The sequence below is a fragment of the Ursus arctos genome, unplaced genomic scaffold (assembly GCF_023065955.2).
Source record: "Ursus arctos isolate Adak ecotype North America unplaced genomic scaffold, UrsArc2.0 scaffold_37, whole genome shotgun sequence".
In the NCBI taxonomy this organism is placed as follows: Eukaryota; Metazoa; Chordata; class Mammalia; order Carnivora; family Ursidae; genus Ursus; species Ursus arctos.
In genome coordinates this window covers 16,818,572-16,841,674 of record NW_026623053.1, presented here as the reverse complement: position 1 = coordinate 16,841,674, position 23,103 = coordinate 16,818,572, and the positions used below count along the sequence as shown (strand labels likewise).

General features: G+C 35.8%; 1 long non-coding RNA gene across 1 annotated transcript in view; it reads right to left on the bottom strand.

Annotated features, from left to right (window-relative positions):
- Positions 1–8,096, bottom strand: part of LOC125282944 (uncharacterized) — a 52,968-nt gene extending 44,872 nt beyond the window's left edge. Inside the window, exon 1 of the long non-coding RNA XR_007190411.2 lies at positions 8,011–8,096. This is a non-coding gene — a long non-coding RNA (uncharacterized LOC125282944). The remainder of the gene's footprint in view (positions 1–8,010) is intronic.
- Positions 8,097–23,103: the final 15,007 nt, after the last annotated feature.

Genomic DNA, 23,103 nt, shown 5'->3' with positions numbered 1-23,103 from the left:
ATTGAAGTGACCAGATGGAGAAGTATTTTTCATGCAAGTGGAAGTGAAAAGAAAGCAGGGGTAACAATACTTATAATTGACAAAATAGACTTTAAAACTAAGAATGGAAATAATCTAAATGTATAGTAATAGCAAATTTAAAAAGAAAGTACAGCATATCCATGCATTAGAATATTATATAATCAGTAAAAATTGTGTTATGGAAGAATATACAATAATATAAATACTCTTAGTATATCATAAGGTTTCTTTTAAAAGATGGTTATAAAATATTTAAATCCCCTTATTTAAAATTCCATTATTTAAAATGTACATATACATTTTATATGTATATAAATGCAGAATGAAGAGTAAACATGATACAAACCAAAATACTAATAATGTTATCAGAGTCACTGTAGTAGAATTATGAATTATTTTCTTTTCTGTATCTTATATGTGTTTTCTAAATTTTCTATAATAAAGAAATATTATTACATTTATGTAAGAAAAATAAATAAAATTATTATTCACTTACTTAAGTTAATATTGAGGCTTAAGTATTAAAAACACTTGAACATTATTGAGGACGGTGAGAAACAACTGCCATTGGCAGATTACTTGTTCTCCCTCTTTCTTATCTTAGATTTTACTGAGGGGCTTAACAGTGCTTTGCTCCTGCCAGTGTTCATTCATTGATTGAATCAATGTTAAATGAATATTAAACTCCTGAAGTCCTCCCTAATTGCTGACAGCACCCTACAGAATTTGCTGTGAGATGTACGTAAACTGTAACCTGCCAAAATGAGACCCCAAAGCTGATTTGGGAGATATAATTAAGGACAACTGCCTTTGCTTTGTTAGCTCTGAATTAGGTTTCAAATAAACAGTGTTGATCCCAGAATGGAATGTGCGTAAAGAGTTTACATTTGTCTTATCTTATTTGGTATTTTATAATAAGATTTTAATAGGGTTACTGCAATAGGTTGGACAAACTGTAAAACACCTAAAAGAATGGAGCTGTGTGGAACAATTGTCATGATTTCAAAGTGACATCCCTTTTGCCTAGTCCATTGTCTAATTGTATTTCAGATGCTGACATATTGTCTAACTTAGATTTATTTTTCATCCGTTGGGTAAGCACAGGAGCCCTTATCTTCAGGCATGCTTTTGCCCTATCACTTTAGTAATTTGAATCACCCACACAAGTTCAAGGAAAGTACTGCGAACATAACAAGTCCTTATCCAAGTCCAGTGTATTTTTGTTCACCTAGTTTACTGCCTTACCATCTGCCCTTCACTTCTGAAGGACTTGCAATAAAGCAGGAGCCAAAGTAAAAGCAGATACCCCACTGCTATCTATTTAACTTTCATTAAGTGGGTTGGTGCAGTGCTCAGGCGCCTTCTCAAAACCAGCCCATCATCTAAGAGTATTTACATAAGACTCTTTGCATTATATTCCGACCTCTGCAACATTAGTATTAACTACTGACATCTGCCAAGTCTGACTGGTAAGTGCTTTACAGTATCAATTCATCCCAAGCAAAAAGCATTTCTGAGTGCTGCAGTGCTCTTGTTAATGCCAATAAGAAGTATCAAGGCTCATATGACACCTAGCAGAAATTAGTACCCACATTCAAAGAAAAGTCTTTGTTATTTCCCAGAGTATTATGTGGACTTTATTGAGATGACTGCATCTGACACCTGCTGTAATATAAAATGCAGCTATAATTAGCCAACTGATGCTCACTGCAGTTTAGGTCGAATCCCTTCTGTGGGAATTATGCTTTAAAATATTCAGAACTCCAAGTGGCTCTCATTACATTTAATTTTAACTTAGAATTAGGTGGTCTAGAAAAAAAATTTAGGATTGTAATAGCCCCCTGCTGAATGCCACACAGCAACGTGAAAACCCATAGGGTTTTTTCCCCCCTCTAAATAAAAAAAAAAAAAAAATGAGAACAGCAGACTACACTAGAGCCTTCAATTGAAGTCTGGCTTTGCTTAATTGTACTTTTTGCACTCATCAGTCTCTCCTCTTCAGAGCAAGCTACAAAAATTGCCTGAATAGCCAAAGAAAAGTTTCCCACAGTCACTGGCCACAGAAAAACACTATTGTCCTTCCTCACAGTTTGATGGACAACATTTCTATAAATGGGTAGCCAGCCTGTCAATGGTACCCTTGCTGAAAAGGCAAAAGAAGAGAACAGATTCTGCCAATATCTGACAAAGCATGTTAACACATAATCAGGCATTCACTAGTCAGGCAGCTGCCCCTGGGACCTTCATCACACAGGTGCCTTTAAGCCATTTCCTATTCACAGATAAAGGAAACAAGCAGGAGATACCTGGGAAAGGAGCAGTCTATTATGGCTTGCCAAATGTCCATCTTCTAGGCTGTGTGTATAAAAGTAGAAAGAAGAAAAAGGAAACTGTGGTTTCAATGGAAAAACTGTAAAACAGCAGAACATTTACAAAACCTATCATTTAAGCTGTGCTGTTTTCCCCCTTTTGTTTTCTCTTTATCTTTTTGAGGAGGGTTGGATGGGTTTGTTTGTTTGTTTGTATGGCATAGAGCACTCACGTCTAATAACAAAGGCCTATTTTCCTCAGTGGTTTGTCAAATGCATTTGTCCAAACGTCCCTTCACATACAGGCTGAAATACTCACCTGGTCTAATTGAGTAACAAAGAATTTACTTTGTCACCTTAAGTGATTTTTTTTTCTACACATACCCACACCCACACACATACCCCCCCACACACACTCACACACACACATACACACTCCATTTTAAGATCTGTGATCAGTGATGTCAAAGTGGTAATGGGGTAGATAATTCTCTGGTAAAGCAGAAACTCTGGACTATCTCTTGAGGGCCACCACAATGAATATTCATGAGAATGTTTACCATTGTTCATTTCTTCATAACTGCCAATCGAAGAACATTAGTATCACACTGCTCTGATCGGCCCAGTTAGAGAAAGTATCAGCCTTTAATACTCCATTAAGCCAAAGGCCTTAATACTCCATCAGCCTATATATAGGGCATTTTCAATTTAAAATGTCATAAGACAATTTCAGGTTGAAATTTCATGATTACCACCTTAAGGCTGTTAAATATGAATTTCTATTTTATTTCTTCATTTTCATTTTATTTGTTCCCATACTCTCAGATCTCCTCTACTCAATGTATGGTACAGATATGGGAAAGAACCAGGAGTACAATTTGGGAAGTGATTAAATCCTCAGGGACCTTAGACTGGCTAAATGTGGTCCTTGCGATATAGTTTGAAGATACGACACGCTTATAACCATATCTTTTCCTCTAAAAGGCAAGGTACTACACAACTACTGAGGAACAACAAAGTCGACACAGTGACATAAACCAAATGCCATGAATTAAAGTACTGCTTTTTCATCCAACTTCTTGAGCGCTCCTTATTTTATAGAGCTTCCTCACCTGAAGAATTGGAGTGCACTGCTCACCACAGTTTTGGGGAGTAGTCACTGATGAAAGTTTCTGCCTTGGTAGGAAAAGAGAACATCTGCTAACTGTAACAAACCCATCAAGGATCATGAACACTTTAGAAATATAACATTGCATTCTCTGACCTAAAATTTATTTTCTTCCTTATTTCTTCTTTTTACTTATTTCTTGAATAAAAATAATATTGTGAGGTAAATTTTAGTTAATAAATCATTAATAAATTAGGATTTATTGATTTTGTAATTTTTACAAATATATGAAGACAGGAAATTTTCCTTAAATTTAACTCAATCCAATAATATTTAGTATTTGCTTATATATAATCATTGCCATTACTGCTACCATACCTATTACATGCTAGGTACTTTATATATGTTTCATCGTTTAATGACAACTCTGACAATTATTATTGCCATTTTATTTATGTATTTAAAAAAAATTTTTAAGTAAACTCTACCCACATATGGGGCTCGAATTCACAAGCCAAGATCAAGAGTCGCATGCTCTACCAACTGAGCCAGCCAGGTGCCCCTATTATTGCCATTTTATAGTTGGGGAAATTGAGGCTCTAGAAGATAGAGTAGTTTAACCTTCTCTACTTCTCTATCAAGTTGCAGACCTTGGATATGTCTCCTTCCAAATGCCATGGTCTTCCTATGAAACCATGGTGCATATTTTTATTAATAGGACAAAATGAATTTTTATTTTTCATGATTTGAAAACACAATATGCTCTCTTATTAGGTAACATATGTCCATATTTATATTTTATGATATATATGTGGGTTTCTTAATCATTGTAACATAAATTAAATCAACCTCTTCTCTTCAGGTAGAATAACCAAAACTTTTTTGGATAATTGAATTAGGGTTTCTTTTTCTTTTTCTTTTTTTTTTTTTAAGATTTTATTTATTTATTTGACAGAGATAGAGACAGCCAGCGAGAGAGGGAACACAAGCAGGGGGAGTGGGAGAGGAAGAAGCAGGCTCATAGCGGAGGAGCCTGACGTGGGGCTCGATCCCAGAATGCCGGGATCACGCCCTGAGCCGAAGGCAGACGCTTAACTGCTGTGCCGGGCGCCCCTAGGGTTTATTTTTCTTAAAACTATTTCTAGGGAAAGCATTTCCATCAGTGACCAAATTAATACCTGAAAATTTTAACCAAAGACTACTTTTATCTCATAAGCATGGTCTATCTCACCAACCAAACTGAAACTCCTTAAGGTCTAAAAGGAACCCAGTCTTCAGCTTTCTCAAAAAAAATTTGTAACAAAACATAACCTCTTAGGAATTTCTTCTTCAGGTGTATCCTTAAAACTCCTATAACTTACAACACTCTTATTCTGGCTTTGGTTGAATCCACAGTTCTTACTATTTCTGATCAGGTCAAATATAAATGTTTTAGCCTGGTGTTCAACTTCACAGAAAACTAACCCTAATGTGCCACTTCAACTTTTAATATTACCTTTTACTCCATTTGAGCAAATCTCATCGCTGCTTCTTCTTTGCTCATTCCCATTTCTGACTTCTTAGTTGCTGTGTTTCTTATTAAAATACCTTCTTTCCTTCTTTCAACCTAAACCTAATATTTCATGTCCATCTAATGGTATACCTTCTTCAAGGAAATTTTAACTCACTCAACACTGATCTGTCACTTAATTTCATCTACCCTTTCGATTTTATTATGTGGTCTACCACCATCTACTGGAATGATATGATAGTCTGTCTCATCCTACAATTGTTTAATAGAGCCTAGACCCATGCTTCCTACCAAATTATAGCCTCCTTGGGGGCAAAAGAAGACCATGAATCCATAAACAAATGAGAGAAGAATAAAACAGTTTCCCTTAATGCTCCATATAACATTCTCTTATATTTCATCCTTGAAGAAAGTTATCATCCATTGATATCCTTCTAGTTCTGCAACTAGAAAAGGAAGAAACACTCAAATCTGGCATGAAGAGAGAATGAGTTAAAAGAGTCGCCATCTCCAATCTTTTCTAGGTGGACGTGGAACTCATTAGTGCACAAAATATTTCTGGCTTTTCTCCTTCTGAGCACATGAGGGGATTATCATTCTTAAACCCATTTGAAGTTAGCATGGCCATATCCTTTGCATTAGTCAATTAATATGATCAGAAGTAAAAAATACCACTTTTAGGGAGAAGCTTTAATATTTTGTGCTATTTTCCATTTTACTTTTTCCTTCCTGCAGTAATTGTGAAAGAATGGAGGTAGACCCCCTTCCTCAGCCAGGGTCTCTAAATGAGGATATCGTACAGCAGAGTCCCCAACCAACTAATGATGTACATGTAACAGGAGCAAGAAACAAACTTGTTTTAAGATCTAAGGTTTATCATTGCAGCGTAGCCTAAACTGCCTGATGTAATAGCTTTCTTAGGTCAATATGGGACTCAGAATGTGAAGATGTAAGAAGACTGTAAAACGGAATGACTAAATTAAAGCATCTTAAAATACAATCCATAAATATATAAGATAAGGTATTTCATTTTTTAATCTGGTGAGTGAAGAATCAAGCTCAAAAGATCCTCCAAACATCTTATTGAAATGTTTACAATTTCTTTTCTTTCTCCTCTTTGATATCCATCGTACTTTCAAACTCTGTACTTTATTTGAAATTTTGAAATTTTATACTGACCATAGACTCCACTAAAAATCTTAACCATCACAAAATTTAGTGTTAGATTTCTTTAACTTTTATATGTGCAATATTTCTGATTGAATATTAAAATATCATTTGTGTCCTTGCAGCTATAGCTACAAAATGATATGCATATTTGGGGCATTATTTTGCTATTGGTATTGTCCAGGCAGTCAAAATAAGGAATCACAGATCTAGCTTTGTTCATCTACATAAAATTTCTTTTATCTGGCAAGAGAAACAAAAGATAAAATGAATTTATGGGACTTTATCAAGATTAAAAGTTTCTGCACAGCCAAGGAAACAGAAAAACTAAGAGGCAGCCCACGGAATGGGAGAATATATTTGCAAATGACACTACAGATAAAGGACTGGTATCCAAGATCTACAAAGAACTTCTCAAACTCAATACACGAGAAACAAATAAACAAATCAAAAAACGGGCAGAAGATATGAACAGACACTTTTCCAATGAAGACATACAAATGGCTAACAGACACATGAAAAAATGTTCAAAATCATTGGCTATCAAGGAAATTCAAATCAAAACCACACTGAGATACCACCTAATGCCAGTTAGAATGGCAAAAATAGACAAGGCAAGAAACAACAATTGTTGGAGAGGATGTGGAGAAAGGGGATCCCTCCTACATTGTTGGTGGGAATGCAAGTTGGTACAGCCACTCTGGAAAACAGTGTGGAGGTCCCTTAAAAAGTTAAAAGTTGAGCTACCCTATGATCCAGCCATTGCACTACTGGGTGTTTACCCCAAAGATACAGACATAGTGAAGAGAAGGGCCATATGCACCCCAATGTTCATAGCAGCAATGTCCACAATAGCTAAATCGTGGAAGGAGCCGAGATGCCCTTCAACAGATGACTGGATTAAGAAGTTGTGGTCCATATATACAATGGAATATTACTCAGCCATCAGAAAGAACGAGTTCTCAACATTTGCTACAACATGGACGGCACTGGAGGAGATAATGCTAAGTGAAATAAGTCAAGCAGAGAAAGATAACTATCATATGATTTCTTTCATCTATGGAACATAAGAACTAGGATGATCGGTAGGGGAAGAAAGGAATAAAGAAAGGGGGGGTAATCAGAAGGGGGAATGAAACATGAGAGACTATGGACTATGAGAAACAAACTGAGGGCCTCAGAGGGGAGGGGGGTGGGGGAATGGGATAGACCGGTGATGGGTAGTAAGGAGGGCACGTATTGCATGGTGCACTGGGTGTTATACGCAACTAATGAATCATCGAGCCTTACATTGGAAACCAGGGATGTACTGTATGGTGACTAACATAATAAAAAATCATTAATAAAAAAATAAAAATAAATAAATAAAAGTTTCTTTTATCTAGTTATGGCATAAATACACACTTTAAAAATCTTATTGTTTTCTTAGATTTGTTTCAAAAAGGAATATATAGCTTAAGCTTCAAATATGAAATATGAGAACCTACTGAGTATGCTTGCTTTGTTTTTACTTTTATTCTTTTTTACACACTAATACGCTGACAGATACATTCCCCTATGACTACATTCTTCACCACACATAAGTACTATATAGTTATGAATAATGAAATTTAAAAAGCACAATGAAAGAGCAGCACAACTGTTTTTTTATTTCTCACTCTTGAGGACTCACTGCAATATTTCCTGCTCCATATTAAGTCTGAGAGCTTCTGAGAAGTATTCTTAGAATTCGGATCTTTTGGAAAGAATAATGATTCAATTAGAGTTTTTTAAATCATGATGATTACTTTATGATAATGATCTTATATGGCTAAGACGTTGCACTTATATCGCACTTAGATGCAGCATTTCATTTTAGCAAATTCCAAGAATCATCCATGACTTTATTATTGTACCTGATTTTTACAAGTTCTTTATCCAAGAACCTCTTCATTCTCAATTGAAATGAGGATGCTATTTGATAAAATGCAGTGAAAACCAGTACCAGCTGAAAAACATGACAAAAGGAAGACTATCAGAACCATTTGAAAGCAAACCAGAAATTCCCATTTGTAGTCTTAAAAATCCACCTTGGAATTGGTTCAGAAACCAGTCTTTCAGAGGTGACTTACAATTCCCTTTAAGTTTCATTGGAGAAATCTAGACTTCAGTAACACATATGACATAAGGCATTAGTTTCCTCCCACAATAAAGGCAGGGAACCCCGGCTATGCCATCATCACCATTTCTAATAACATCCTGCTAGCTAAAAACTGAAACTAGCCAAATTGCTGACAACTTCACTCATTGGAGTGGCAAGACTTGGACAGAAATAGCATTTAAAATAAATTATTAGAGTGATTAAAGAAAAAAATTTTTTTTTTTGTAAAAAGATCAACCATTTTTTTCTTTTGCCATCCACGTTTAAGGTATTCAATTTACCAATGCTCATTCAACCAGTATCTACTGAACCCTGACTATGTTAGAAAAATGAAACCCACGGCATTGCATAGAAGTAGAAGGCAGGTTAGGATATATGTTTTGGGAGCAGCGCGGACAACGCTGGCCCCCTCAAGAAAGCTTCCAGTTACAGGGGCTAGGGAAAGCTTAGTGTGAGAGATGGGTCTTAAAAAATAGGTGAGACTGTAGTTGGTGTAGATGAGAATAATAAAACAGACAAAATAAATGAGAGGACACTAGAGGTGACAAGGAAATGAGTACACTGTACTAACTGCAGAGCACTTAAGCAAAGGGGAAGTATGAAAATGGGATGTTATAGTCAGCAGGGTCAGAATTTTAGTTGTTGAGGGGCGCCTGGGTAGTGCAGTCGTTAAGCGTGTGCCTTTGGCTCAGGGCGTGATCCTGGCGTTTCGGGATCGAGTCCCACATCGGGCTCCTCGGCTGGGAGCCTGCTTCTTCCTCTCCCTCGCCCCTGCTGTGTTCCCTCTCTCACTGGCTGTCTCTCTGTCACATAAATAAATAAAATCTTTAAAAAAAAAAAGAATTTTAGTTGATGATGGTGATGGGTTTGGGGGGGGTATGTTTCAATATAGCGAAGTTGTCCTCCTTTGAGGGAGTCAGATCACTTTCACAGAGGAAGAAGAAAGGAATGGTATGAGACTCTAGCCCTGGAAATTAAAAAAAAACAACAACCAAAAAAACGCCTCTTTCTTTGAGATAGGAAACCATCCTTCCTTACTAAGAAAGAACATTCAAGGTCACAATATCTAATGTGCGCTTCCTTTCTTTCCTTCTCCTCTATCTAAAGTTTCTCAGTCTCTAAACCTATCTTTTCATCAGCACATACATTCATTTTAACATTTATCGAGCACCTACTATGTGCCAGGAATAAGCACAAGAGCCTGCCACATGGTTGATACTCAAAGTTTGCTGCTTTAAAGTAGAGAAAAGGAAAATTAAAGAGCACTAGTTATCTGTAAATTTCTCAGTAAAGTAGGATGGAAATTATCTGGTGAGTATGGAAAGGGTAAGTAGTGAATTAGATGTGTGAGCAGAAAGATCTGAAGCACCTGCTGAGAGAAGTGTGCTGGGGAATAAATGGGAGATCAATATCAAGATTGTGAAGCAGCAATGAGAACCAGCTGGAGTAGATTAGATTGATTTCGCATTGGGCCAGAGGAACAGATAGTGGTATGACTTTCTCCAAGAATACTATTTGAACAAAATTCTCTACAGAACAGGAAAAGGATCAGTGAAACATATAGGGGTAGGGTGGTGACTAAAGGTCAGGATTGGCATGGCAGAAAGACAGGGGTTAAAAAATGCAAAATGGAGTTTCTCACTCCCTTTTAGCAAGCCCTCTCTCCTCCAAATAATGTGGTGTTACATGACATTTCTCTCATATTCTTAATCCATAAAAAATGAATTAGAATTATATTCTAAACTCTCCTATTCTAAAATCACATTCTAACATGACTTCTGAAATAGTTGTATAATTAGTAAACCTGTTTTAGAATTGTTTTATTTATATCAGAATGTCCACAGAAGTGTCCTCTTATGATAAACTTCTATCCTTTTCATAAAACTATACAAATATTAAATGCAAGATGTTATAGGGGCACCTGGGTGGCACAGCGGTTAAGCGTCTGCCTTCGGCTCAGGGCGTGATCCCGGCGTTCCGGGATCGAGCCCCACATCAGGCTCTTCCGCTATGAGCCTGCTTCTTCCTCTCCCACTCCCCCTGCTTGTGTTTCCTCTCCCGCTGGCTGTCTCTATCTCTGTCAGATAAATAAATAAAATCTTTAAAAAAAAAAATGCAAGATGTTATAAAATTGATATTAAATAAATAACATTTACTTTTCCATTGTGAGATTTTGGAAATCCCATACCATAAGCCTTATACATTATTTTTAAAAAAATCAATGGGAGATCCTTTCTGAAGACATTAAATCTACACAAATTAAAGAACAGCCTCTACTGATTTAGCTGTGATCACATTCATTTATGCTGCTCGTTAGCTAGTCAGAATTTATATATTCCATATGTCTGCATATCTGAAATGATCATAAGAAAATATAGCACAACAGCCCTAGCTTATTCAAAAATGATATGACTGAATACATCACAATTCTAAAACTCTACTGCAGAATTAATATTTTTTATTTTAAATCAATCTTCTGACACCTGGATCTTCCTCAGTTTAGATGGGTTCCTAGTCTTAGATGAAAAGAAGCTGACTGATTCTTGTCAAGTCTTCCCTTTCAGAAGTCAGGTAAAGTCAAAATAAGCTATTATGTAGCAGTCAGGAAAATACTACGTTAGAGGGTAAGAACTCAAAAGCTCTTCAGCATATATACAGTATCTTTTCCTTTGGGAACCCTAAAATTCTCAGGATAGGGCTGGGTACACACCTGACACTCAAATACTTGTGTGACTAGAATCCATACAACCTAAGTATGGATCTGTATCTGGCCTGTTCATGGCTGGATCTCCACTGTCTACCAAAGCATCAGACACAGAACTGGTACTAAAGAGGAAGGAAGCCAGAAAGCCCCAAAGTAGTTCAATTGTAAGTAATAACATTCTCCTAGGCAGTATCTTGAAAGGGTCAGGCACTGAACAAAATATCTGCATTTTAACAACTGTCTTAATAATAGCACATGTTATTAAACACCAAAGGACTTTTGAAACTACTCACATTAAAAAAAGTTAGAAAATTGCATTCAAATTATAGTCTACATATGAAATCACTTGCAGTTAATGTGTTGCTTAATAAGCATACATTTGTTCCTGTAAACTTGGTATTTTCTTTGTCCGTGATTTAACTAACTCACCTTTTAAAGAAAGTTGCAGATTTTAAATCTCAGCAGTTTTATCTTTTCTTCTCTCTCTCTCTTTTTTTTTTAAGGGAGATACTGCTGCTGCCTGGGTAAAGAGCAGGAAGTAAAACCAGCTTAAAGGGTTTTGTTTATTATTATCACAGTCATAGTTCAAAGCAATAACAAAAAATATCATATAGTTTATTATCCTTAGGGAGATTTTCCAAGTGTTTTGGAACCCCATTTGTATTGACAAAAATAAATTAGACAAAATTGGCCGAAAAGAGAGCTCTCCATATGAAGAGTTCAAAAGATGAATTATATTACTCTTCAGTTATTGATAATAACAATAATTTAGCTTACTACTTCAGTTTATAGTTTACAACATGCTTTCACGTACTCTATCTCAATTGATTTGAACAACTTCTAAGTTAAGTCATGCAGCTAATACTAGACCATTGATTTTTTTTCCTATTTCCTTGATTTTTCAAGCAATTCAGTCATTGTAGAAAATTATAGGAACAATTGTCAGGAAAGTATACAGAAAAAGATCACTCTAAACCAATCACAGTTAATATTCTAGTGAATTTCCTTTCAGTCTTTTTTCTGTGCATTATTCCAGTATTTGAGTTAACAATCTTTACAATTTATTATCCTACATTTTTCTTTTGACATTATAACAAGCATGTTCCCATTCTGTTTGAGTCTTTAAGTATCATGTGAGTAAATTCACAAGACACTTCAACTTTTTAAACATGTACAAATAGAAAAGTATTTTGGAAAAAAAAAAGAAAGGTATTTTGGATATCCTTATGCTCAAAACTTTGTTTGTTTTGGAATAATTTCTCAGAACAGATACAAGATTACATTTACCAAATACTAGAAGCAGCCACAGGATCAGAAGGGATTTGATTTTATGTAGTTGATGTTACTGCCTTTGAGAACAATTCTATTTTTATAATTCCTAAAAATCTATAAAAAATTTTCCTTGCATCTCCCTTAAATGTTAAAGACAGAAGCCCTCAAATCAATCTTCATTTTCTCTTCTCATTATGTTCTATGGTGAAGAAAGAAAACAGTTAGTTGCTAACTTAGTATAATAAGATATTTAAAGAATATCATCAATTTTAATTATCATTCTCTTTTCAAACAGATAAAGAAGTTAAGATAATAATCACTAACTTTACTGAGAACTCACTATGTGCATAGCACAGTGTGCTAGCATTTTATATGCATTAATTTAATAAAGATAATTACACAACTGAGAAAAGAAATGAAGAGTAATCACTTCAACAACTAGGTGTGGTGAGCCAATTTATCAACACAGGAAGTAGGTTTAGGCTTCCCTTAAATAAATGTAGAATATAAGAAAAACTGCTGCTAGTCAACCAGATATGCCAAGAGACAAGAGACACTTTCTGATCTTGAGGGCTATTACAGAATCTCCAATTAGGGAAGGACAAAAATGGAAGAAGAAAACAATTGGGAGAAGGAATGAATGACATGTGCACTTTTAATTTCTTTCTTTTTAAAGTAACAGATAGCTGAAGATAGGAGTAAGGATGGGAATATTAACAAGAATCAAAGAACAGAATATAGACAAACGATGAGAAAAGTGATTTAAAAAAAGTAGGCTTATTGTTTGTGCTACTACTGTTCTGTGAATTTTTTTATATTACCTAATTTCATCCGACTCTATGAAGTCAGTGGGATTATCCCCACACAATCCAAGGGAGAAACTGACCATCAAATGCTTGACAGAATACAGAAATCTGGGTTAGAAATTTTTTTTTAAGATTTTATTTATTTATTTGACAGAGAGACAGCCAGTGAGAGAGGGAACACAAGCAGGGGGAGTGGGAGAGGAAGAAGCAGGCTACCACGCTGGGAGCCCGATGCAGGGCTCGATTCCAGAACCCTGGGATCACGCCCTGGGCCGAAGGCAAACGCTTAACAACTGAGCCATTCAGGCGCCCCTCATTTAGTATTTATTTTATTTTATTTTATTTTATTTTATTTTATTTTTTTTTAAAAGATTTTATTTATTTATTCGACAGAGATAGAGACAGCCAGCGAGAGAGGGAACACAAGCAGGGGGAGTGGGAGAGGAAGAAGCAGGCTCATAGCAGAGGAGCCTGATGTGGGGCTCGATCCCACAAGGCCGGGATCACGCCCTGAGCCGAAGGCAGGCGCCCAACCACTGTGCCACCCAGGCGCCCCTCATTTAGTATTTCTAACCCAGGGGCGCCTGGCTGTTTCTCTGTCAAGTAAATAAATAAAATCTTAAAAAAAAAAAAAAGAAATATTAAATAAATACATTTAATATTTTCAAGGAGATAAAAGAAGAAATCAACAAATAAAAATAGATGATAAAATGCACACAATAACCTAGTAGTTAAGAAAAATAACCAGTCAGACATCTTAGAAATAAAAACTGTATTTTATATTTAAAAAACTCAGAAAATGGGCCTAGTAGCGGACAAATACAGATGAAAAGTAAATTAATGGAAGTTAAGTAAGGAAGATGGAACTGAGGAAAGCTCCCAGCACTAAAATAAAATAAAAACATGACATATAAAAAAAATGACATTAGATTACATATTTTCAGGAGGGAAAAGTAGAGAGAATGGGAGATGGGCAATATCTTAAAATAAAATGACTAACAATTTGGCAGAATTCTTTTTAAAAGAGCCATGTGTACAGACTGAAAATATTTATCAAATGCTGATCAAAATTAAGTTTAAGAAACTCATATCTAAATTCATAGTGAAACTTGTTTGCTTTTTTTAAAGATTTTATTTATTTATTCGACAGAGAGAGAGACAGCTAGCGAGAGAGGGAACACAAGCAGGGGGAGTGGGAGAGGAAGAAGCAGGCTCCCAGCGGAGGAGCCTGACGTGGGGCTCGATCCCAGGACCCTGGGATCAGGCCCTGAGCCGAAGGCAGATCCTTAACAACTGAGCCACCCAGGTGCCCCCATAGTGAAACTTGTGAAAAGTATATTATCAAGCTTCCAAAGAGAAAATACGAATACCATAAAAGATGAGAAGATATTGTCATTATATTTCTCATCAGTAACATTAGTACTAGGGATAAAACAAAATCCAGAAAAATACTTTCAAGGTACTGAGGAAAAATAATAACAAAAAAAACCCTTTGAACCTAGAAACCTTTGACAAGTCAAACTATCACTCAGGAGTGATGACAAAATAAAGATTTTTCAGACATAGGAGAATATAGAAAGTTTGACACCCACAGATCTCTGCTTTCAGGTGTTTGGAGAAGTGGACTTGTAATTGTAGTTCTTGAAACAAACAGAACCACTCTTTAAGGGGTTTTAAATCAGTCGGAGAATGAACTTTTAAGAACAGTAGAAAATTAGAGGTCGTGCCATTGTCAGGGACATCTGGGAATCGTCTGTGCTTTGCCCAACACCCTCTCCCTACAATGAAAATGTAGCCCTGCTGGTACAAATTTGGCTTTCTCAGTTCTGAAGGGTGTTACCTGTGCCAAGTGTCACAACTGCTGCATGACCCATAAGGGAATCAAAAGGCTAATAAAAGCAGTGACAGACCTCTACATGTGATTAAGATGGAGTAATAGGGTCCAGATTTATCCTCCCTCTTAAACAACTAGGGGAAGAAAAAGCTAAAACAAACAAACAAAAAAGCGCAACTGTTTTTAGATATTGGATAATAGGAAGTATACGACTATGATCCTTGAGAGAAAGGAAATGAACAAGTTGAGCCCAATAACTACAACAGTTTCAGGCCTATAAACAGTTTCCAGTCCGCAGGTGGACTGGCTTTAAGCTTTGTCTTGGCATATTTAGAGCAGCCTTAGGCCAGGGCTAAATTAGCCCCACAACAAAGGTGGTACCCATTCTGAGTGTTCTAGTTAATGTTCTTTGTATTGCAAGAGGTTTTCACTCTTTTTGGTGAAAACAAGCTATTCTTACCCCTATCCCTCTATGAACACTAGGAACTGTTTTGCCTATTAGTTTCCAGCCTTGAGTACTTTCCTCTCAGATGTACCTGAATCAATACTCAACCAAACACACAAGGAGACCCCTCTGCAGATCTCCAGAACTCCCTCTGCAGAGCTGCCTTTCCTCTGGTACTGTTTTCCACTGGCTTTCACTGCCTTGACTCCCTAAACTCTGTTTGTTGTCTCCTCAACCCAGCCAAGCCTCAAAAGCATCTAACCGATTACATGTCACTTAACTGTATATCAAAATAAAACCCTATTTAAATGAATGCTTCAAAATCCGTAAAGCAACAATGTAAAATTTATAATGTCTGGCAATCAAAAAATCAGGAAAATATGACCCACAACCATAAGAAAAATAAATCAGTAGAAACAGACCCAGAAGTAAGAGATGATGTAAATAACAAAGATATTTAAAATAGCTAATATAAATATACTCTATATGTTTAAGAAAATGTGAGGAAACATGACCATTATGAAGAGATATATGGAAGATATAACAACTCAAATGGAACTTTTAGAGAAGTACAATATAAAACATGAAAAGTACACTGGAAGGTATTAACAAATAAAACACTTCAGAAGATAATACCAGTGAACTTGAAGACAGCAATAGAAATTATCCAAAATGACGCACCAAGAGAAAAAGACTGGAAAAGAAATGAATAGACTTCTGGGATAACACCAGGTGGCCTAACAGATATATAACTGGAGTCCCAAAAGGAAAATAGAGACAGGAGGTGACAGAAAAAAATATTTGAAGAATAAAAGGTTAAAATTTCTAAAATTGATGCAAACTACAAACCCACAGATCCAGGAAGCTCAATGAACTCCAAGTGAAATAAAGATAAAAGAAAACTATACCAAGGCACAGCATAAACAAAATTGCTGAAAACCAGCTACAAAAAGAAAAATGTTAAAAGCAGCCAAAGGAAAAAAGACACATATACAGCAGACTTCTCAATAAAGTAAGTAAAAAAAATAATAGAAACACATCTTTAAAGTGCTAAAAGAAAAAAAAATTCAGAAGATTTCTTTGCCCAGCAAATATACTAAAAATTAAAAGCAAAATAATTTTTCAGAAAAACAAAAACTGAAGAGAAGTCATTACCAACAGATCTTTCCTCAGGAAAAGTTAAAGGGAGCTCTTCAAGCAAACAGGAAATGATAGCAGATGAAAATCTGGATTCACACAACGGAATGAAGAACACCAGAAAGGATGAATATGTGGGTTAATATAAAATACATTTTTTTGGTTTCTTTAAAAGATAAATGACTGTGCAAGTTTCAATAATAATTTTTTGTTGAAGCATAACACATGTAGATTTTCCTGACTATTCTTGTCTATTTTTCCATATTAACTTTAAAATGAACTTTACAGATCCAGAAAAAAATATTTTTGATATTTTTATTGGAATTGTATTAACTTTATACATTCATATGGGAAGAACTGTCAACCTTATGATATTTAAACCTTAGCCAAGAATGCAGATCTTTTAATTTGTTCAAGTCTACTTTGTGTTTCGCAGAAGCATTTTACAGTTTTCTTCATATAGATTTTGTACATTTATTGGGAAACTTAAATCTGAAATATTAAGAACTGACTTGTGAAAATGAATTAAAAATGAAGACTATCTCTGAAATTAAATTACAGGACAAGGGGAAAAGTGGGATTGAATTTGTAAAGCTTGATTTACATGACTTTTCAAGGAAAAAACATTTTTAATATAAGGTAATAAGCATTCATAAAAATAAATAAGGTGATTAATAATTATAATAAAAGAGGAAATGTAAAATGTGCCTTTCTTCCCTTGAATGAGCTATTTTCTTTTAGTTGGTGTATCTTCTACTAAAATTAGCAACCCACATACTGTTTTTCTATATTTTTTTACCAACTACTGGGAGAAGGGTGTTGAAGTCTCCAAATGTAATTGTGGGCTTATATCCTTCTCCTTTCAGTCCTATCAGTTTTTGCTGATAGTATGAAATATTTTGGAAAAATTGTTGGTACACAAACAGTACTACTAAGTCTTCTTGGGGAACTGACCCTTTTAACACTACATACTGCTCTTATGATACCTACATTGTCTGGTATTACAATAGTTGTTCCAGCTTTATTTTTACTGGTACTTGCATAGTATATTTTTCCATCTTTTTTTCTTTTTAAAAGATTTTTATTTATTTGACAGAGAGGGAGCAAGAGAGGGAACACAAGCAGAGGGAGTGGGAGAGGGAGAAGCAGGCTTCCCACTGAGCAGGGAGCCCGATACGGGGCTTGATCCCAGAACGCTGGGATCATGACCCGAGCTGAAGGCAGATGCCCAACAACTGAGCCACCCAGGCGCCCCTCCATCTTTTAACCTTTAACCTAGCTCTGTCTTTATATTTAAAGTGAGTTTCTAAAACAAAAATAAAATAAGTTTCTGCCAATCAGCATATAAATAGATCTTAATTTTTTAAGATTATTTATTTATTTATTAGAGAGAGAGTGAGAGAGCGCACATGAGCAAGGGGAGGGGCAAATGGGCCCACATGGGGCTCAATTCCAGGACCCCAAGATCATGACCTGAGCTGAAGGCAGCCACTTAACTGACTGAGCCACCCAGCTGCCCCAATAGATTTTAGTTTTTAATCAACCTGTCAATTTGTGTTTAGATCATTTAAATATAATGTAATTATTAATATGGTTGGATTAACATCTATTACCTCGTTAGTATTTTCTATTTGCCCCATCTCTTTTTTGTTTCTTCTTTTTTGTCTTTTTTTTTTTTAAGATTTTATTTATTTATTTGATAGAGATAGAGACAGCCAGTGAGAAAGGGAACACAAGCAGGGGGAGTGGCAGAGGAAGAAGCAGGCTCCCAGTGGAGGAGCCTGATGTGGGGCTTGATCCTAGGACTCTGGGATCATGTCCTGAGCCGAAGGCAGACGCTTAACAAGTGAGCCACCCAGGTGCCCCATTTTTGTCTTTTTTGAATTGTTTTTATGATTCCTTCATATTTCCATTATTAGCTTATTAATTATATTTCTTTAAAAATATTTTAGTGGTTGCCTTAGGGCTTATAATTTACATCTTTAATTTATCGCAGTCTATTTCAAATATTATACTGATCCATGCACAAGGTAGAAACCTTACAGTGTACACTTAAAATTCCTCCTTCCCAATTTTTGTGCTGTTGTCACACATTCCTTTTATATATGCTATAAATCCACAATAAATTTGCCACTATTCTTGTTTTAGTTAACTATCTTTAGAACAAGTAAAAATAAGGAAAAATTATCCTTTTTTTTTTTTTTAAGTAGGCTCCACACCCAGTGTGGAGCCCAACATGGGCTCTGAGATCAAGACCTGAGCTGAAATCAAGATAGTAACTGACTTAGCCACCTAGACACCCCAGAAACGAATGTCTTTTATATATCATTTTAGTTTAACTATTTCTTAAGATCTTTATTTCATCATGTAGATACAACTTTCTTTCTGGTATCATGGTCCTTTTGCCTGAAAGACTTCCTTTAACATTTCTTATAGTGCAGGTCTGCTGATAATCAAATATCTTTGTTTTGCTTACATAAAAAATCGTCATTTCTCCTTCATATTTGAAATGGAGGTGTGGAACCTAATTTCCCTCCTCTTGAATATGGGCCAAACATCTTAACTTGCTACTGACAAACCGAATCAGATGGCAGTTGACGGTGTGTGACTTGAAACACTAGGTCCTAAAAGGCACTATGGCTTCTGCCTTGCTGGCTTTCTCCACAGTGGGTGACAGACCACCAAGGAAAGCCACTCCTAAATTTCTGACCCACAGAAACTAGGAGACAAGAAATGTTTGTTATTTTAAGCCACTAAATTTGGGGGTAATTTGTTACACAGCACTATACAACTACTACTGGAGTTCTCTAGGTTTCTTGGATCCATCATTTGATGCTTTCATCATTTTTGGAAATTTCTCAGCCATCATCTCTCGAAATGTTTCTTCTGCCCCAATCTGTCTCTATTCTCCTTTAGGGATCCCAGTTGCTGTGTTAGACTGCATGGTGTTGTTCTGCGGTGATTGGTTGCTCTCTTTGCAGTTTTGAACACTTGCCAAATTAGCCTCGTCGCGTCCCCTCACCTCTTAAGACACCAATCCCAGCTGAGCACCACCCCCTTCTCTGAGGGATTCCACAGAATCCCTAAATTTATTCCTAAATTTTAATAATTCCAAACTCTTCCCTTTGTTCCCCCAGCCCTAGAGGGGTTAGCTGCTTCTTGAATTTGCTAAATTTGTGATATATTATTGTTTCCTTATTATCTTTTGAGTTAATAATTTACCCTAATAACAATTTTTATTAACATTTTCTGTTCAAATAACAGGTATGGTTTCTATTTTCTAACTAAACCCTGACTGACTCAGAAGTTGGTATGGAGAGTCCCAGCAAACAAATTCTCAAAGATGTGATTCTGGGATTTGTTTAGCTGTGTCCTTGGACTTGACTGTAGTGTGAGCTCCTTGCTAATAGAAAGTGGAATGTTGTGATCCATTTCATGACATGGTAACACAATTAGTCAATATTATTCCAACTTATTTGGCCATGGAAACTTTTGTTAAAGAAGCACCTTACAGGACTAGTATTCAGCAGAACAAACTTTGGGAAATGCTGGCTTAGCCATACTTCTCTCTTCAATGTATCCTCCCTAAACACATTACGCATTTTCAAGTTGCTGCTCATGCTTTATCTAAATTGAGAAATTTATACTCATCATTTGAGTATAAATCAATCCATGTTATACATCAAGTGTTTAGAGCTTTTCCTGACACTGAATCTAAACACCTCCCCACAGGAACTAACTGGTTTTATTGCCTTATACATACTTCTAAAATGATCATTCTCACATCATATCATAGTTGTTTGTTTACATATATGCCTAGCACTAAAACTGGAGCTCTTTGAGAGTCCTTGTCTGAATCCTCTTTTCATCTCTCATGCTGGTCAGAGTGTCTGGCATACAGAAGGTACAATTAATTGGTATGGCTATCATTCATGAGAATAGTTATGGAGGCTAGCTATATTTATTCAGTAAGAAAAATTTGAGCACTCTGAATTTGGTATTATTCCAGAAGAGGATAAACAGACATGTTTTGTTATTTGAAATGAATTTGTGTATCATTTTTACTATGTGTTACAATTTCCCCTCAAGAGTAGAAACTTGGTTTTTTTTTCCATTTTGCTTATCTGTTTACCCTAGACAGGCAAATAAATTCAGCTCAACAAGCATATACTGAGTAGTTGCTGTATGCCAGGTACTATAGCAAACCTTAAGTACATGAACATGATGCATATAAATGCTCACAGTTCAATGGAGAGACAGACTCAGAGTCAAGGAAATGTCAGTATCAATATGATAAGTACAATAATGGAAAGTATATACAAGCTGTAGGAGTAGTTTAGCAGAAAAGATAAACTCTCTATGAGAAGAATTAAGGAAAGACTTCCCAGAGATTTCTGAGCTGGAGTTTGAAGAAGGAATAGGAGTTTTACAAGCTGACCAGAGGCAAGGGCATAAAAAAACAAAACAAAACAAACATGGAGGCAAAAAATAGTAAAGTTTTGAAGAACTAAGAGCAGTTTCAGGAGCATTGAGCACCAGATGGTTTGTGGCAGAAAATGAGGCTGGAAATTTAGGGAAACACCAGATCATGAGAAGAGCCTAAGACGCCATTCTAAGGAACTTACACTTATCTGTCAGGTGATGAGGAACCAAAGAACATAGATAACATTTATTTTTCCTTTGTTGAATTAGTTAAAATTTGTACTATATACATTGAACAAACATCTGTTGAGCACTATTAATACTGCAGGCATTTTCCTGGGCACTGGATTATTTAGTGGAGTTGTGCCTTTAAGACTCTTCATAAAGGACATTTTTATTGATAAGATAGATAGCCCAGATTTCATTTATACATTCTATCTTCTCAATTGATTCTTTTTTTTTAAGATTTATTTATTTATTTGACAGAGAGAGACAGCCAGAGAGAGAGGGAACAGAAGCAGGGGGAGTGGGAGAGGAAGAAGCAGGCTCCCAGCGGAGGTGCCTGATGTGGGGCTCGATTCCATAACGCTGGGATCACGCCCTGAGCCGAAGGCAGACGCTTAACGACTGAGCCACCCAGGCGCCCCTCTCAGTTGATTCTTATCACAAACTTGTAGGACAGTATTTCTAATTCTGTTGGTAATGCTAAGACCAACACTTTGAATCATTTCTGCCAGGCAACAGATTTTTCAGGAACCCACTTTATAAACGATAATTAGTCTTCTGTAAGGGGAAAATTATTTCCTTTATTCCCTTTCTAAATATCATAGCTTTCATCATATTTTTGTTATACATTACTATCTACATATTTCTATTTAAAGTTAGCCCAAGGAAATCCACATCTTTTCAGCCTCGAACTCTTCTATTTAAAATAAATAGAAGAAAATAAGTTTTCCCAAATGAAGGTAATAAGAATCAGGAAGGAGTAAGAAAGGTCCCTGGAAAGTAGAAATAATGCCCAAAAGAGTTAAATTCCAAGTATTATTTCAGGAAGCAATACTAAGATATAAGTGGAAGTCTGGATATTGAAACACAGAATTACACAGAGAACTTATATAAAAATCAAATGTCCATCGTTTCTGTTATAGAGGTTCAAGGGAACAAGTAAAACTTGAAATTTCAAAATCAGTGATGGCATAGGCAGGATTGAGCAGTACCTTATTAAAGATGGTATTCTTATAATATACAAAGCATGTCCCCAACTGTTTCCTACCAGTGTCCTGAATATTGGTAAAAAAAACAAAAACAAAAAAAATCCTTCACACCTAGATAAAAACAAATGATCTGAAACTGGTTGCTAATTTGTTACAAAAAAAATTCTATTTACCCTGTTATAATTATTTTCCTCTAAAAAAAGAACCAGAGGCAAAGAAAATATGCTAGCACTGCAAAGAATCATGAATTTTAGTTAGATCTGGAGACAACTGCCTTGAATGAGAAGGTTGCTCAATTTGAGACTATATATTGTGAAATCTTTTTCTGGATGTTTCTAGACATAGGTGGGATTATAAATTGTGTATCTTGCTGTGAGCAAGGGAATAGACAAGATTTCTCAAGATCCTGTAAAGCCTGGTGATCTGTGGAAATGAAAGCCTAATTAAGAGGCTCCCTAGGGACAGGTCAAAGGAGTTCTTTTATCCCTACTGCCCCTATTCCAGTTCCTTGATGCCTATTCTGCTCCTTTTATTCAGCCTACTCTAAAACTACAGAATACATATTGTGCAAGTTTCCACCTTTGCTTCCTCTACTGTAAATGCATTAGACTATTTGAGTTAAGAATTTTAAAAACCCTGTCCCTTATCTATAAACTGATGGGTTTTGTTTTTGAATAGAGCTTACCATTCGAAATTCTTCTACAATTGTTTTTTTTTTTAATTGGACAACAAAACTTTTTAATGTTAGACTCTGACAATAAAAGTCCTTCGAATATCTTTTAATAAATCTGATGAATAATACGTTATCAAATTTCACTTCGGATTTATGTCTTCCTTCTAATTTCAAAGATTGTGTTGCATGCAATTACTTACTTGGGTTAAACTGTTAGAATCGTATTGAGAGTGTCTCACTTCTTTGAAAGCTTTAGGGTGAGTGTCTCTACAGTATCACCCAGAAATAGCAACTGATGCACGTTTTAAAACTTGACATAATTATTTTGCAGATTTAAAGTA